General features: G+C 41.6%; 1 protein-coding gene across 4 annotated transcripts in view; it reads right to left on the reverse strand.

Annotated features, from left to right (window-relative positions):
- Positions 1-17,378, reverse strand: part of rxraa (retinoid X receptor, alpha a) — a 243,853-nt gene that overhangs the window by 160,220 nt on the left and 66,255 nt on the right. The gene's annotated exons all lie outside the window — the stretch shown is intronic.

Consider the following 17,378-nt stretch of genomic DNA (forward strand, 5'->3'; position numbering starts at 1 on the left):
CTGCAGGAGGACCCGGTGAGGAGGGTGTAGGGGGTGGGTGAAAGGAGGGGGAAGCGCTCCAAAGTTAACCCCTCCCTTTCTGGATGTCTGTCAATGTTTAACAAACGTTTGCTACAGAGGATGGAGGAAGGATCAGAGCGAGGATGCTTGATGATAGTGATGAAGGCTCGTGTGCATCAAGCCTTAATTTATTTCATTTTTATAATACACTTAAACACAATATATATAATAATGACATTTATTAGATTTATTATATACAGTGTTCTATACGAAATATTTATATGCAATTTACTTTACAAAATATCAGTGATATTTTATCTTCCACCCATTCAATTATTATATATATATATATAATTCTGCCACTCGAAATGTGTCCTCCGCATTTAACCCATCTGGTAGTGAACACACACTCACACACACACGTGTGTTAGGGGCAGTGAGCACACACACCCAGAGCGGTGGGCAGCCAACTGAGTAGAGAGGGTCAAGGGCCCAACAGTGGCAGCTTGCTGAGCCCAGGAATCGAACCCACAACCCTGTTATCGATATCCTGGCACTCTGACCACTGAGCCACCACTGCCCTGTAATATATGCCATCGCCAGTCCATGGTGACGTTCATGTGCAATCATCTCATAAATATAATATTTCCAGCCTGATTTGATGGCAGCATTCGTTGTTGTTGGAGCAACATGGAGAGCGCAGGACGCAGGACGTAGGACGTCAGCTAATGGAACTTAAACAACCAGCAAAGCAGCAAAGCAGCAAAGCATTGCTATGGATAGAACAGTATACTGTATTGTTCTACAGGGGGGGGGGGGTAACTGCACCCTGATCACAGATCACAAACAGTCACTTTAACAAAAACAGCACTGTTACAAATACAGAGTTATGTGCCAGTCCAATACTGATACTGGCTGTGTTCCGATTGCGTACTACACACTCAAGATATTAGCTATATACTACATACGCTAATCCTAATAATGTGGGTTCGGCAGTTAGTGCACACAGTATTAACATACTAACCTGTTTTGTACTACCAGGAAGTGATGAAGGGTCGCTATGCCAACATAACATCACTGGAACTTCTCCAGCCACCGTTGCTGCTGCACTTACTGCATCGTTAGCCACACTGCATTGTGGGGTAATAGTGTCCATCCTCACCACGCTCAAAACCCGACCGGCTCGGAGTATGCATTGTGAATGTTTGAGGATACTCAACTTTATATCTATACTTTATATCTTTAAATATTTTATAAAGACATAACTTTTATCTATACTACATACTTCAGACTCAAAATATCACAGTATTATTATTTACATAAAATAACATAAAATATATTCAATATATTCCATTATTATATATAAATTATGTACAATATAATCAATAACTCCATTATTAGATATAAATATGTACTATATATTCAATAACTCCATTATTATATAATTATTAATTATATATTCAAACATGTCTTTATTATATATTATGTAAAATATATTCAATATATTCCATTACTGTATAAAATTATGCACTATATGTGCAATAACTCCTTTATTATATAATTATCTACAGTATATTCAATACAGTCAATTATTATATAATGATGTACAATATATTCTAAAGAATCCATTATTAGATATAAATATGCACTATATATATATTTAATAACTCCATCATTCTATAATAATGTACAATATATTCAATATGTTCCATTATTATAGTATTATTAAAATATACTGTGATAACACGTCCACGTATGGCCTGTATGATTAGCCCAGCTAGGACCCAGAAGGTTTTGTCCATGCATTCCATGTTGGCCTCACATATGGATGCCCACCAGGGTCAGTGATGGGACCAGGAGGGGCTAAACATGGGCCTCATCTAGGTTGTACGCTGTACATGGGGCCTTATATGGAATGACTTATAAACACAGTCTGTAGGTTTAGAACAGGGGTGGGCAATTCCAGTCCTGCAGGGCCTGATTCCTGTGCAGTTTTGTGCTTCTCATGCTCAGGCCCACCTGATTCAACTCACCTGTTAATGGTGAGGTTTCACAGGTCTGTTAGAGCAGGGAAATCAGCCCAGCTAACTGGGCTGGACTCTGGCACCTGTTTCCACCCCCTTTCTGGATGTCTGTCAACGCTTGCTACGCAACGGAAGAAGGTTCAGAGTGTGGATGCTTGACGGCAGTGATGATTTGTGCATTAAGTAACATTGTGTGTGGCTGCTGGATGATGATAATAATAATAGTGATGATGATTATGATGATGCATATTGAAATTCAAAGTTAGTAGCTCATGTTTAGTGCGCGCAGTAAAATCAGCAGTGTTAAACCAACACCCAGAGTTCATTTTAACACCACTGCCAGACATCTAAGCTCTCACTCTACAGAGAGTGGAAATCACACTAATAGTGTTAAACGTTCAGTGTTAAAAAAAAAAAAAAGTGCAAAGTTACACACAGCAGTGTTGTTCACGTTTAACACTTTGGAACATTTAACACCCCTAGTGTTGTTTGTACTCCATCTTTTGGTAACGCTCATAAATGTCACTTAAAATACATATACTCAACTTTCAGAGCAAATAACATTTTACACCACAGCTTTTACACTGATGATTTGGGCTCCCCTGTTCAGAATATCAGGATTACTGCATTATTTGTGTTGTGTACAGTTTTAGAGTACAAAAAGGAAAAGAGCACCATGCAAAAAGTTTGGGCTTTCCAAAAGATCTTAGAATTCATATGACTCTAACCAGGGTCTTTAGCTTTAACCAAGGTCTCAAACCTTAATTAGCGGCCTTGGGCTCCTCTAAGCAGCTGCAAAGCACCCTGATTATGAAATAACTGATGTTTAGAAAGCAGAAGAAGGCAAAGGCAAGTTTATTTATTTAGCACTTGTCATACTGCTGTCATTCAAAGTGCTTTACCTATGAGAAAATACAAGGATAATTCACATAAAAAATTTAGTTGGGAATTAATGTTCTGGAAATTGTTCATAAAGACGGAGAGACACATTGTTTGTTTTGTATTTTACGTTTTAATGAACGCATACGGTATTAGGTTTGTTAATTTTTTTTTTAGTTTTTAACTTATGTCCAATGCAGAGGAAAATGGAAAGAAGTGCAGTTGTTATTAATTGTATATTAATAACTATTAATTGTATAGTAATAACGAGGCTATTTTATCAAGATGATAATGTTTTGGGTGGTTGTGGGTTACAATGGGAGGGGGGCATAGTTTTATTTTTATTATATTATAATGTATAATATTCTGTCAGGGATTTATATAAAAAATAAAAATGTAGGACAATCAAAATTATTGTAACAATGTATTTAAAATAAAGAAAATTAAAACATTAAATGACATAAAAATATGAATATTAAATAATTGGTACATTCCTGAGATCTAGAAAGGCTTCTGCAAGAATATTTGCAATTAAAAGGAAAAGGTACTCAAAGTAAGATCAGCCACTTAGCTGTTAACCAATTATTGGGATACCAGAGTTTCTTTCACCTACTGAATAGCAGCCTGACTGAAACTTACTCGAAAGAGTGCCAGCTTCTAAGCTGTTAATCATCACTAGCCTTAGGTTTAGCCTTAGACTTTTTGAAGCATGAGTTGGCAAAGCTTAGGAGTACATTCAGATGTAAAAACAAACAAACAAAAAAATTAGATTCATTAGGAATTAAAATTAGGAATGTGGAATTAAAACAAATGCATAATTTTAAAAAATTAGATGCATTAAAATTAAACGAGTTCAAGCATTAAATGCCCGCTTACAGGACAGAAACACTGTAGCAGTGTTTTAATCTGAGCTGAAAACCTGCTCAAACTGGAGTGTTTTCAGCCTTTCAGCAAAGCGTAAGATTTCTTTAGTTGGTCACGGATTTAAGAAATGGCAGTTAACAGGAGCAGTGGAGGTCAAGTTGAGGTCTAGAAGATCAAGAAAACCTTTAGAGAGAACTGCTCATAGGATTGCCAGAAATCAGAGCCCCCGTTTGACTGCAAAGACCATCAGGAAGATTCAACACACTCTGGAGTGGTGGTGCACTGTTCTACTGTGCAGCAACACCTGCACAAATATGACTTTCATGAAAGAGTCATCTAAACAAGCCTGCTGCATAATGGAAACCAGACAAACCGTCAAGCCTGACCTTCACTGGCTGCATTTAACCGTCAATGGCGTTTCAACAATGGGGAGTTTGGGACCAAAATGTTTGCTCTTTATTTTGAGATTTAGACCATATTTACTAGTGTTCAGATGTGAAGAAGGGCCCAGGACCTAAACATGGCTTGTGACTAATGCTGTGGTAGTGATGCTGGGTGTGGCTGGCGTCCAGTGTGCAGTGCACTGGTAGAGAGAAGAATGGACTCAGTTAAATACCTTAATTCAATTCAGGAAGGAAACATCACGCCTCCTGTAAAAGCTGATTAAGCTAAGTATGAAGAGGATAGCTTCTACAACAGCACAGTGATACTCAACACACCTCAAAATCCACAATTGACTACCACCAGAGGTGCAAGCTGTGAACACTATGAACCCAATGATTACAGAAAAGCTGTTTGTCCAACATTTGCAATAAAACAGGGGGGAAAATACTGTTGCAATTCTAGGATGTGGCATATATTACATTTACGTCGATAAGCCACAACATTAGTACCAGTTAAAGGTGAAGTGAAGAGCATTGATTAACTTCATCTACAGTGGAATCTGTCAAGGGGTGGTTATATTACACAGCAAGTGAACAGTCTGAAGGTGATGAAGGTGCTGAAAAATGTGACCCACTGTGACCCGACAGAGATGAGCTTAGAGCAAACCCCAAAGGGACCTTTAGTAACACCTTTTTTTAAAAGGTGTTTAATCAAAGGCCCAAAAGTGATGCTGATCGCCCCCAGGTGCGCAGCATGGTACCATGGAGGCTGGCCAATGAATCTCCCGCCTTCTCACTACCACACCAAATTATGATGGCTAATTGACTGGGTCAGAACATGGCCACCCAAGAATCATTGATGCAATCTATGGAGGCCTCGCCTCACAACTTACAGGACTTACAGGATCTGCTGCAGCGACAAGAGTGTTAGTGAGGTCACGATGTTGGATGAAGTATTGGATGGAGCACCACCCATCATTCCAGAGAACACAGTAGTTCCACTGCTCTATAGCTCAATGCTGGGGGACTTCATACCCCTCTAGCCCACGCCTGGCATTAGGAAGCATGGTGCCAATAGCTTCATGTTTATCTGCTCCAGAGAGTCCTATTCTATTGGCAATACTTCTCCACAGGGACCAAACAAGCTGTGTGCATATGCAAAGGGTGCAACTTAAAGCAGCTAAATGCATTTATTATAAAGGGGTGTCCACAAACATTTGGACATATAGTGTATTCCTAATGAGCAAAAGGAGTCAGTATGTGTTTGTTAATTATTCTGATTCTGATCTGTTGTTTTTTTTTGTATTTTGGCAAACTGTCTTAATGTGAAGCACTGTGCAGATGTTTGATGTGTTGTGCAGATGTTCACACTGCCAGTGAATCTGTATCACTTGAGTCATTTTAGATGTAAATCTGCAATGCGTAACTATCTGCTGCTTTGAACTGCCCTGTTTACACATTACTAATACCACCATTACCAATGTGTGCAGGGTAATGAATCTCGCAGAGTGTGTAAAATATTCAGTTTGGTAAAAATACGCAGTCCCCCCCCACCCACCCCCACCCCCAGTAGTGTAGGTACATTCAGTTTTGCCCTAAAGCATCGTTTCATTTCCGCATAGCATAAACTGCAAACTGCAAGCGTCAGATTTCTCATAAGACAGAAGAAAAAAAAGCACTGTCATTATTTCACACAAATCCACCATGCACAGGCACTTCTCCCACCATCCTCCAGTGCGTACAGCTGGATACCATGTGAAAGGAAGCGACGAGAGAGGGGAGAAAAGGATCCAGTCCATGGATCCAGTGCATCAAACTTGGGCATTCTCAAGCAGGCCCTAGAGCTAGTCCTATACTGCAGCTGCCTGCTGCATTTACATAACACCCTGCACATTACTGCAGAGAGAACTGGGTCATTTCTCCGTCATTATACCTCTGTCGTCTCAATGTGGCCATAACAACACCTTTATCTCTCACTCGCCTTGCTGGCTTAGCTCGCCCAGGCAGCGGTCCATGGGATACGAGGGTATATGACATACGGTGCTGTGTACTCACAGGACGTGTACTGTATGTCCAGTATACAGTATATGTGTAATTGCTATTAGTGCTGATATCAGGCTGAGAGAGAGTTGCTGGATTTGATCCAGTGACAGGGTGCTGTAGAGCTGGAGCAGAACTTTTCTCGGAGAGCTCGTATGGGTGTGTACGTGCAGATGTACGTTTATATACACACAGAAAGTCCCGGAGTCATCCCAGCGGCCTGTGAAAACACAGCGCAGCTCGTGGAGCGTTTGAAGGTGCTCAGTGCAATTCGGCTGGCGGGAGGATACATAATTTATGCAGCACACTGCGCATTAGAGATCAAAGACGTTTGTCGACACTCCGCAATAAACCTAAAGCAGCCGTGACTGGGCTCCAATTCAAGGCGAGAGTGTGTGTGTGTGTGCTTGTGTAGGGGTGGGGGTGAATGATGAAGGACGATATGAACAGGTAGAATGAAGTTTTCACTTACAGACGTTCACCAAGACTAGTAGCACATCAGCTGGATAGTTCTGAGAAAGCTTACAGCTGTATAATCAGCTCTTTCTAACACTTTCTAGAAATCCCTGACATCTACAGCATAAAATGTGGAACTGAGTAAGACAGTGTGAGATTAGTGGGGAACACGCTGTATTGGAGATGGCAGATAGGTCTGATAGGTCAGATGGCAGATAGGCCTTCGGCCTGGATAAATCCTGATGGCATGTATTTTAGGTTCACAGAATGCCTTTTGTCTGTGTTGTTACTAATTAATTAGTGAGAGCGGGGGCTGGGATTGGTAGTTTTACATATAGGCTACTCATTCTCTTCAGTCTTTCACAGCTCCTGTTGTGAGGTTGGACAGTTTTGTAGGACTGTAGGAGAAACTGTTGGAGAAACTATAGGAGAAACTGTATGAAAATTGTAGTAGAACTTGTTGGAGAAACTATTGTAGAAACAGTTGGAGAACTTGTAGCAGAAACTGCTGGGGGTAACTATGGTAGAAACCGTAGACAAAACTGCAGAAGAAACCATTGGAGAAAATATAGGACAGACCATATGAGAAACTACAGGAGAAACTGTATGAAAAACTGTAGTAGAACTTATTGGAGAAACTGTAGCAGAAACTGTTGGGGGAAACTATAGTAGAAACTGTAGACGAAACTGTAGAAGAAACCATTGGTGAAACTGTTGGAGAAAATATAAGAGAAACCATAGAAGAAACTATAGGAGAAACTGTAGGTGAGAACATAGGAGAAATTGTATGAGAGCCCATAGAAGAAACTGTAGAAGAAATTGTAGGAGAAAGTATAGAAAGTGTAGAAGAGACCATATTGGGGAAAGTATATGACAAACTGTGGGAGAAACTGTTGGAGAAACTGTTGGAGAAACTGTTGGAGAAAATATTGGGGAAAGTATAGGAGAAACTGTAGACGAAACTGTAGAAGAAACCATTGGTGAAACTGTTGGAGAAACTGTGGGAGAAACTGTGGTAGAAACTGTTGGAGAAACTGTTGGAGAAACTGTTGGAGAAACTGTTAGAGAAACTGTAGGAGAAACTGTTGGAGAAACTGTTGGATAAACTGTTGGAGAAACTGTTGGAGAAACTGTGGGAGAAACTGTGGGAGAAACTGTGGGAGAAACTGTAGATCACCAGCATGTATTCATTTTAAATGTCTTTTATTTTGTATGTGTGAAAATGTGACACTATTAGGACAATATGAGGTGTAGTGTGTCATGTAACCATATAAACACTAGCAATGTGGAAAATGAGTAACTATCAAGGCTCCATCAACTACAACAGCACAATTCAGCTTGGTGCAGAACCGTCGCTGTGAGCCCTAGGGGGTCCAAGCCCACCCACTTTGATTGTTAGGCCCAATGAAAGACTGGTTGCAGTAGTTTAAAGGGGCCCTAGAACATCAAACTGTATTTATCTTGGCATAGTTGAATAATGAGAGTTGTGTACATGGAACTGATATACTATGAACCTCAAACACTGTTGTTCTTTCTTCAGAGGAAAATCCAGAGGCTAATCCCAAAACTTTTACATAACAGTCTTGACTCGTTACACCCCCAAAAATGTACACACACCTAGTCCACTAGTGAAAGCTCTAGTCAAGGCTGACGAAACAGTAAAACGTGAAGGCGACTTCAGGAGAATGTGGTGTTGTTGATACTAGAGAGCAGCGCATCACCTCCAGACTCTGCTAGCTATGGGAATACGGGTTGCTAGCGGAACCAGCTGAACCTTGTGACCACAGCTGTTCCTGTGCCAGTGTCCGCAGAAGGGGAACTCAAACTCAGGCACATTGCAAAGCGAAAGCCAGTGAATACAAACAAGGATCTGCGCTAGGCTAATGCTAACTTTTTTCATCTCTTCTCTCCATCGTCTGCTCCTTTTAAAACAAACAGAATAGAAACACTGGCATCTTTTTTACTGATAAGACAAAACAGCGAGTGGGGGCAAGGCTAAAAGCTAACCAGCTACAATTTCGTCATCTTGCCAAGAGCAGATCACACTGAGAGGACACAATGAGGGGACAGCCACACTGTCCACTAAGACTTGCTATAATTTGTGGCTCGTGTATGCCCGCTGTGGTGCTGTTAGCAAGCCAATAAGAGTCATTGCCATCAGGTAGGGAGGAGTTAGACCTAGATTTTTGGCTTTGTGGGCCTGATGACACACACAGGGCCTGATGACACACATAGGACGACCAGCCGGCAGTGGGATGCAGCACTAGTCAAGTCCTGAGATGCTAATAGACTGAGCAAGCACCTGGGTAGCCTCCCTTGAGAGAAATGGTCTAATTCTCTGAATATTGTAGAGGAGAAATCTGGTCATCAATAACTAGTGATCAATCAATAACTACACCAAGGCTACGTACTTGATGATCAAAGAGTTCTCAAAGGAAATTAAAGGATCACTGTGAAGACATAGAGCAGCACTGTCTTGCTAAGGTTGAGCAGCAGAGATCCCAATGCCTAGCCTAATATTTGGTATAAGCAACAGATCTGGTTTGATTGCAATATCTTATTAGATATTGGCACTGTTCTGTTGCCATGTCTATTGTGGTGATCTGCAAAGCTTGTCCAACTTCACAACAGTATGTTGTGGGCGGAGCCTAGATAGGTCAATTACTATGGACTTGAGCATAGACATGTGTGTATGGGCTACATATAAACATCTGTGCTCATCCCTAATCTCACAACTGTGAAACAGGCTTAAACCCTGTTTATTATTTAATAAGGTACAGTCCCGTTCCAGAGCCAATCAATTTAAGGCTTTTCTAAGGATGCACCAGCAACGGGAGGGAAGGAGGGGAAGGGAGGGGTACCTGTGTCTCTCATCACTCTGAAAATAGCCAAGGGTAAATTACACGAGGAATGAATGCATGATATTTTTTGCTGGCCTAGCACAGCAGGCAGTACAGTGACAGTGTTACTAGCTGAAAGACACACTCCCACTCGGAGACCAAACAGACTGTGTGAAGTAAAGTGTGGCCAAAGACAGATTCAGGCTAGTTATTTAGTATGACAGAGTGCAAACAGATTTGTTTAAACCAGTGTCATCCAGCCAGTACACACAGGGCCTTCATTATCTACAGTAGGTCTTTGGCCAGCAATTTCCCTGTCCTGTTCCCAAACCGTTTGGTCAGTGTCGTTTGTTGATGTAGGAAAATAGTCTGGCCCAAGCCCGGCTCTAAGAGGGTGCAAAGGCATGCATTGCACTGGCAGTTAAAACTTTTGCTTGTTAAGTTGAGCTTTGAAATAAATGCAGTATTAGGGTGTCCAGGACTCATCTGCATCTACAGCCTTCTTTCTGAAGGCTTCAGAGAGCTCTTTAGCTCTTACTTCAGCAGTCATGAGCAAACCAAAATAGGCCTTGCTGCCTATGCTGTCTCAGAAGTCAGTACCCAAAGGCCAATTTATGCTTCTGTGTCAAGTCTAGGCGTAGCTTAGGTGGAGCTGCGTACCCTACGTCATGAGCAAACTCTACGGCAAATGTAGTTGATTCCAAAAAGTAAAGTACTCTTATCTTGGAGGACGATTCAGGAACTTTACAGAAGCCCTAAGCAATAATGTAGTTATTGTAGCATCGGAGCATCCTTGCCCGCCCTTGATTGACAGATCAAGCTGAAAGACGACTGGCGATCGTTATAACCCCCCAAAAACACTGATTGGTCCATCTCTAGTTTAAATGAAGATCAAATACCCATATATTTTAAATGCATGTTAAAACATAAAGGGTTTTTAATAGGTCCCTCATTTTTTAAATGGCTGTACGAATGCATATGGTGATTTGCCTCTGAAACCGGGCCTGGGTTTCATGAGTCTGTTTTCAGTGCTGAGTGAGAGAGAAAGAAGGGTAGAGAGTGGAAGAGAGAGTATATATGGCTTCAAAAATACTTATTAACTTGTTCCAGCTTAAGGCTAGCAAGGAGACCTTAACATGCACAGAGCAAGTGATAGTTTGTTATTCCTGTGATTCATCACTGTGAGCATTCAACCCGTCTTTAAGGCGCAGAGAGTCGTTCCGTCGAGTGGTAGTAGAGCAGACGAGGGACTCTGATATATGAGTGACCACTCCAGAGGTGCTCCGGCCCGCTGATTACAGAGTGTGACTTCTCCACGGCTCAGATGGATGTTTAGCCTGCGGCCTGCGCTCTGTAATCTAAGACAGACACAACACACTCTTTTAAATGCCTCAATTGGCTGCTCTCTCATCTGCCCGCGAGACCCAGCTATTTAATCCCTTTCTTTGGCCGTGATTAATAGCTGCCTGACCTTCGACCTTCCCTCATATAAATCTCAGGAGGGTGTTGTGGGTCTGCTGGACTCCTCACGGTTTGGAGCACTCCTCTCACACTGTCTCAAGATTCACACACACACACACACACACACACACACACAGAGGCCAGTCTTCACAGAGGAGCATCTCCATTGGATTTGCCCCGTTTGAATAATGCTCTCATTGCTCGGGGGGACACCAGCATGACGGCCTCCACTGAGGTAACAGTGACAGTTGTTCTTTTACTCCTTGAGGTTGTGATAAATGGAGCGCAGGCTTTTGTGGTCTAAGCATTTAGAACATGCTCATCTATAATGCTTGTTTGCACTGATGCCATTCTGGCGGTAGCTAGGCCTCTGGTTCTGCACAGCGGGATTCTCATGAAAGTGGAAATCAATCTTATATCAAATTGCACACAGGATTAGATTTACTGCTGAAATGTAGAGCAACATAAGCTGCTTTCACACATGCAGATTAGGACTAAGCCTAGACTAAAAGAGCTTTATGTGTTGGAATTCATGAAAATCACCAGTCATAACAAAAGCGAGGCATAATTGAATTATTTGTGAATAAATGATTTCTCAGGAGTAGATCATTGAAACATGCTATACACTGAATGAAATGGGCATTCCTGTGGGGTACTTCTGAAAAATCTTACATCAAAAGTATATCATCGTATGAAAATACCATTATAGACAGTAATTGATGCTTTAAAACATACTGTATATTCTACTGAATGGGCCTCATTCACCAACGCCTTCCTAAGAATTGATAAACCTTATCTTGAGAAATGTCCTCACAAGTCTAAGTCAGATTCACAATGTTTTCTACCTGCTCTGAACGAATCCCCCCAAATAAATGTGAATATGGAATCTTGTAAGAATATCAGAAACTGTGTAAGAAAGAAATGCTTCTTAAGAACAGTTGGTGAACATGTTTCTTGTTGTGAGAACCAAGAACAGACCTAAACTCAAGAAGTGCTCCATTAAACACTTACAGTGACACAGCATTATTACTCCAACCCTTTGAACTCGCAGCCATGCTGCTTTGCCATCAGCAGCCGGAGTCTGAGAGAGCGCAACTGTCCGTGCTCCCTCCTGGTGGGGTTCTTTCCTCTCATTACTCGTCGTATGTTAGGTCCCTACCCTCTTAGACGTTGGGAGGATTTCTAGTGCTAGAGGAACCACAAACAGGCGAGTTAACTGGCAGTACCAAATTTAGAGGAAAAAAGGGAAAAAATGTAACAAACAAACAAACAAACATTTTTTTTGTGATAACCTGTGTATAAGCACTGTGTGATGGTAGCAATTAACTAGTCAGGAAAGCATTGGCCAAACTTGGTTATAACACCAACTTCAAATGGCTTTAACCATAGTCAGATTCATTTAAATTTAGACACACTCACACATCAGTACCAAACTTTTTAAAGCTTCCTTTTCTCCGGTGTTAACCCCAATTCCAATATGACCCCACATCACACAATGCTACCAGCACAGGAAGGTTGACAACTCCCCCTTCCTTTCAAACTCATGTCATTAGACAGCTCAACATGCTTGGAGGAGAACACTAGCAGCCAATCCTGTTACACCATCTAACCTAAGTCGCATACATTGGCTAGCATCATGCTGAGTGACAAGGGGAGAGCTGGGGCCATCCAACCCTCCCAGACAGAGCGAGGTCAGTGATGCTTCCTGGTGCTCCCAGCCATACAGGTGGCTGTGGCATCGCTAGGGGCCGGACCTGGGATCTCCTGATGATAAGGCCAACACTTGAAGCAGCCCCTAAATTACTTTAACAGGGTATTTATAGGGCCTTTTGAAGCCAGACAGATTGGCTGGTGCATTTAGACTGGAATTCAGTAAATTTTTGGATGCAACCTTCCAGGTAAAATATATATAAAAACTTTTTTATACAAATACAAATGAGAAATGGGTAAGGGAACAGGCAATCACAGCCCCCCTCACTGTGCACACAATGGCCATTGAAATTCTGTCAAAAGTGAAATTCTCTCAAACTTGAAAATCCGACCTCCTGCGTTTCCTTTTGAACTTGCTTAAGAATTGAACCATATCTCTACAGTGGTCTTTTTAAGCTACAGCCTGAACTGCCTTTAGGTCCTACATGCTTTACACCCCCACTGGAGTTGTGAGACAAAATCCAAGCAAAATCCTCAGTGGAGTGAAGAAGAAGAGGAGAAGAAGAAGAAGAGCAGAATGGGGTGGAGGGGCAGAATTGGACACTAATCACAGTGATAAGCTGGGCTCCCTGCATCCACCAGCCCTGAGGGTTGTTCTGTGGCCAGCAGTGGAGCTCTGCGGTTCACATTCTTAACCCAGAGGGGTCAGGCTCCAGCCTGCAGCCATGGCTGTTGCACTGCGGGCTCACTTCCCCATTGCAGAGGTTACTATGGCTCCAGGAGAGAGACATGGACAATGGGAACGGAAACAATGTGTGACATTTTTGTCTGCACTGAAATGCACCTCCAGTCCAGGTTCAAGCCATGTCATCTTCAGTTAGCCAGGAGTCTAGGATGGTAGGTCTTGCAGGCCATACAGCATGGAGAGTGGTCTACTGCTTTTTTAAAAACACAGAGAGGAAATCGCAAAGTAAAGGCTGACTGTAAAGGCCTGTAAATCATCTGATTATGATGGTGGCACTTGGAAAAAAAGCAACTGGCTCGGCGAAACTGACAGGACCAACAGGAAAGATGAAGCCTCAGCATTTTACTGTGGGAAACTGAGAAACTAATTCACTTCCAATCAGCCCAAGTGAGAAGAACACAACCGGGTCAAACTGATTTGTAGGATAAAGAGAAACACTTGTGTATGCATATAGCCCCAGAATTGTAGATCTCAAATCACATCAAGGCATGTTAAATGTTGTACTGTTAATGGTATTTGGCTTCAAAAGAGTGCACTGACAGTCTCAAGATACTGTATTTGAGATTTAGCACGGAGATATAAAAGGGAGTCCAGCAGAAAATGCTTTGTACTAATCACTGGACAGAAAAGTCTGATTTTAATGGAATAGTCCAACAAACAATTTACACATGTAGTCAATTATCAAACACGTGTTTGATAAAATAAATAACAATTATAGCAGATTTGACTTAAAAACAGTAACATCTGAAGTTCAGAATTCATGTGCAGATGAATAGAAACAGTAAAAAAAAAAATATATAAATGCTGAAGTGATTCTTTGCCTGGTAAAATGATTCTCTCTGTTGTATGTATGGCTTATTACACACCAAGGTGTATTACTCAGCAACCACAGGGACTTCTGTACAAACTGGTGGGGCTGTTCTTTAATAATAGAAGTTTGTAATCACATTTTGTAATTACACTTTGTAATTAAATGCTGGTTGACCATAGGCTGTTTAAGGTGTTAAGTTAAAAACACTTAAGGTAAAATGTTAAAATATTTTTTGATATTGATATTGAAATATTTTTCTTTCTGTAAAGATACGATTTATTTTTTGTGACAGCAACAATATAGATACAGCTGCCTAAATAAAAACTGTAGGTAGGATCTTTGGCTATTCTGATCAACTTGAAGCACTATAATAGAAAATTCTTCCACCAGAAGCATAGTTAGGATATTCTAATAGCCTAAATAACCTTCAGAAAATGCCTCCAGCATGGTAAAAGTAGGTAGGGTGTTAGGTAGGATAGCTAAATGCTACGTGACCTAAATGCTTGCAGTTAGAGATGTAGTGATCCAAGCATATTTTAATGGATCGGGCACCAACTATTTTAATCCCAATCTGGCACTATTAACAGACATTATTACCCAGCTGGCTGCAGCAGTGCGGACATTCTTAGGGAGAAAAATAAGAGTTGAGGTTCTGCAGTGGGGAGCTATTTTACAGAGGAACATGAAAACAGACCATAATATCTGACCCTTTTGCTCTGTTTTACCAGCGGGAGAACCGGAGAACCGCTCACTCGCCTTTCTTTGTTTTAAACCAGCACTGAAGAACCCATTCAGAACCGAGTGGAGGATAACGCTAATGCTAACACACACATGCGCTATAGAAATCTAAATCAGCTATAAAAACCCAAATCATATATCAGTCCAGAGTGTGTACCACTACACACACACACAAACACACACACAAACACAGGAATTGAAAAGGTGCTGGGAGCTGATTGGTCAGGGAGGAGAATCAAGCTGGATTATCAGATATTAAACACTATAAAACAGAATCGGTCCAGAATGTCTGATTATAGAAACTGATACTGAACTCGATTAATCAGCAGCTCATCTGATCTAAACTGTGGGACTGGATTATTTATACACACACACACACACAGATCAGATCAGATCGGGACACTGATAGAACACCTGTTTTGGCCCATGGGCTGTATGTTTTTGGCACCACAAATTTAGGCCATCAGTTTGCACAGTGCTACAGTCGTGGGTAAGCTACCATTACCTGTTATTAGCCCTGTCAGTGCAAATTTAAAGATGCAAACTGCAGACATGTCTCGGCTGATCGACTGGGGTAAAGGTGAAATTCTGTAATTAGATTTTTTGATGGACTGGTCATGTAATAAGAGGGGCATATTGATGGTAATGGTGATGTGGGCATGGGCTGTTTCCAACCTAAAACAAGACTCAGATGGTGGAACCCTCACTTGAATGTGCTGCTGTGATTAGGATACGTCTGTCTGGGTGAAGCTGAGGGAAGTGACAGAACCCGTCGGCTCTGTATTTATCATAGACAATTAGAGGCCTGCGCCTCGCAGCACTCTTATCAATATTAAACATTACAGCAGCAGCTCTGCCTCCGTGACACCCACATGAGTGAGGCGAGCGCTCAGTGTTGCACTGCAGGGGAGCGTGAGACCCGGCACACATCGCTCTTTAAAATCCCATTAAACCCATATTTGCTAGGTTTAAATGGGCGCTGTGATAAATGCTGGACAGCTTGCTTTATTGCAGAGGTTGAGGCGGAATCCTTTCCTCCAGTTCACAGCTAATCTGCAGTGAGTGATGTTCTAAACAACATAAATAAAACATGTTTAGACATCAGGATTGAAATGTAGAGAGAAGCACATGTAGCAGTATGTAGAGGAATACTGTGATATCAATGAGTTGACTTCATCCTTAGGATTTATTCTATATACTGCCAGGTTCTATACAGCAGCAAAAGCTTCTGACTTCGGACTTCTTTTGGTGCTGTTTGTATCATATGGTAAAGAATGCTCCTCCATCCAGTGGCACATAGGAGTGTGACTGACAGAATTGTTAGAGCTGTGGGGCCCAGTGTAATATCTTTTAATGGGGCCCAAAATCCCTGGCAGCCCCCCTGCCTCCATCATACAGAAGAACCATTCAGCCATGCCATATAGAACCATTTCAGCAAACCCCTTTTAACATGTACCCAAAAATAAAGGTGTTTGTCTAAACTCTTTATACAAAAGGGTTCTAAATAGTAATGAAATGGGTTCTCTGGTTAGTAACAGTACTGGAAAAATAAATATGAAGAACCTGCTCCTGAGGAATCCCTTTGTAAGAGGTGTGTACTACATGCTAAATACTAAAGGTGCCAAAAAAGGGTTCTATGGAGCAAAACAACACTCAAAGGTCTTTGGTATCATAGGAGAACCCATTTTGGTTCTCCAAAAAAAAGAGATTTAAAGGTTTAAAAAGCTTTACATTATGTAAAGGTTCACCAATGTGTTCTAAACCACTTCTTCTTGCTGGTCGACCAGCTTAGTCATGCTGGCCTTGCTGGTCAACCAGCTCAGTCTTGCTGGTCAACCTGCTTGGTCACGAAGGTGAACCAGAATGGTCACTCTTGGTCATACTGGTTGTCTAGCTTGGTCAGGCTGTTCATGCTGGTGAACCAGCTAAACCATCAAACTCAAACTAAAAAACATACCCTATGCTGGTAAAGAGCTAAGCTGGTCAACCAGCTTAACCAGTATCAGTTTGAGCTGGCCAGGCTGTTTTTTTTCAGCAGGGGTTCTTTACCGATTCTTTGTTTTAGAACCTTTCATCCAGGCCAAAAACCATTTAGGAAGGTTTTCTATTTTTAAGAGTACAGCGAAACGCATGCTCAGAATTTGAGAATGAATGCTCTGTGTGCTTTCAGAGACCAAACTGTGGACCAAAGGGTGACCGAAGACAGATTCAAGCCAGTCATTGAGTTTAGTAGAGTGTGAAAAGATGCTTTAAACCAATGTTATGCAGCCAGTACGTACAGGGCCTTCATTATCTAGAGCAGGTCTTCAGCCACAGTACGCAAAACTGTCCTGCGTTTTCCATCTTATTCATTTGAAAGAGATACAATGGGCCTATGTCTCTGGTCACTGAGATAAAAAATGGCAGGAAACATGTTCATCTGCTCTGTAAGGCTTATTTTGCTCTCTGCTGGGGGACAGCAGAGCTCGGCTGGACTTCAGCTGGATA

This window comes from Salminus brasiliensis, chromosome 18 (genome assembly GCF_030463535.1).
Source record: "Salminus brasiliensis chromosome 18, fSalBra1.hap2, whole genome shotgun sequence".
Classification (NCBI taxonomy): domain Eukaryota; kingdom Metazoa; phylum Chordata; class Actinopteri; order Characiformes; family Bryconidae; genus Salminus; species Salminus brasiliensis.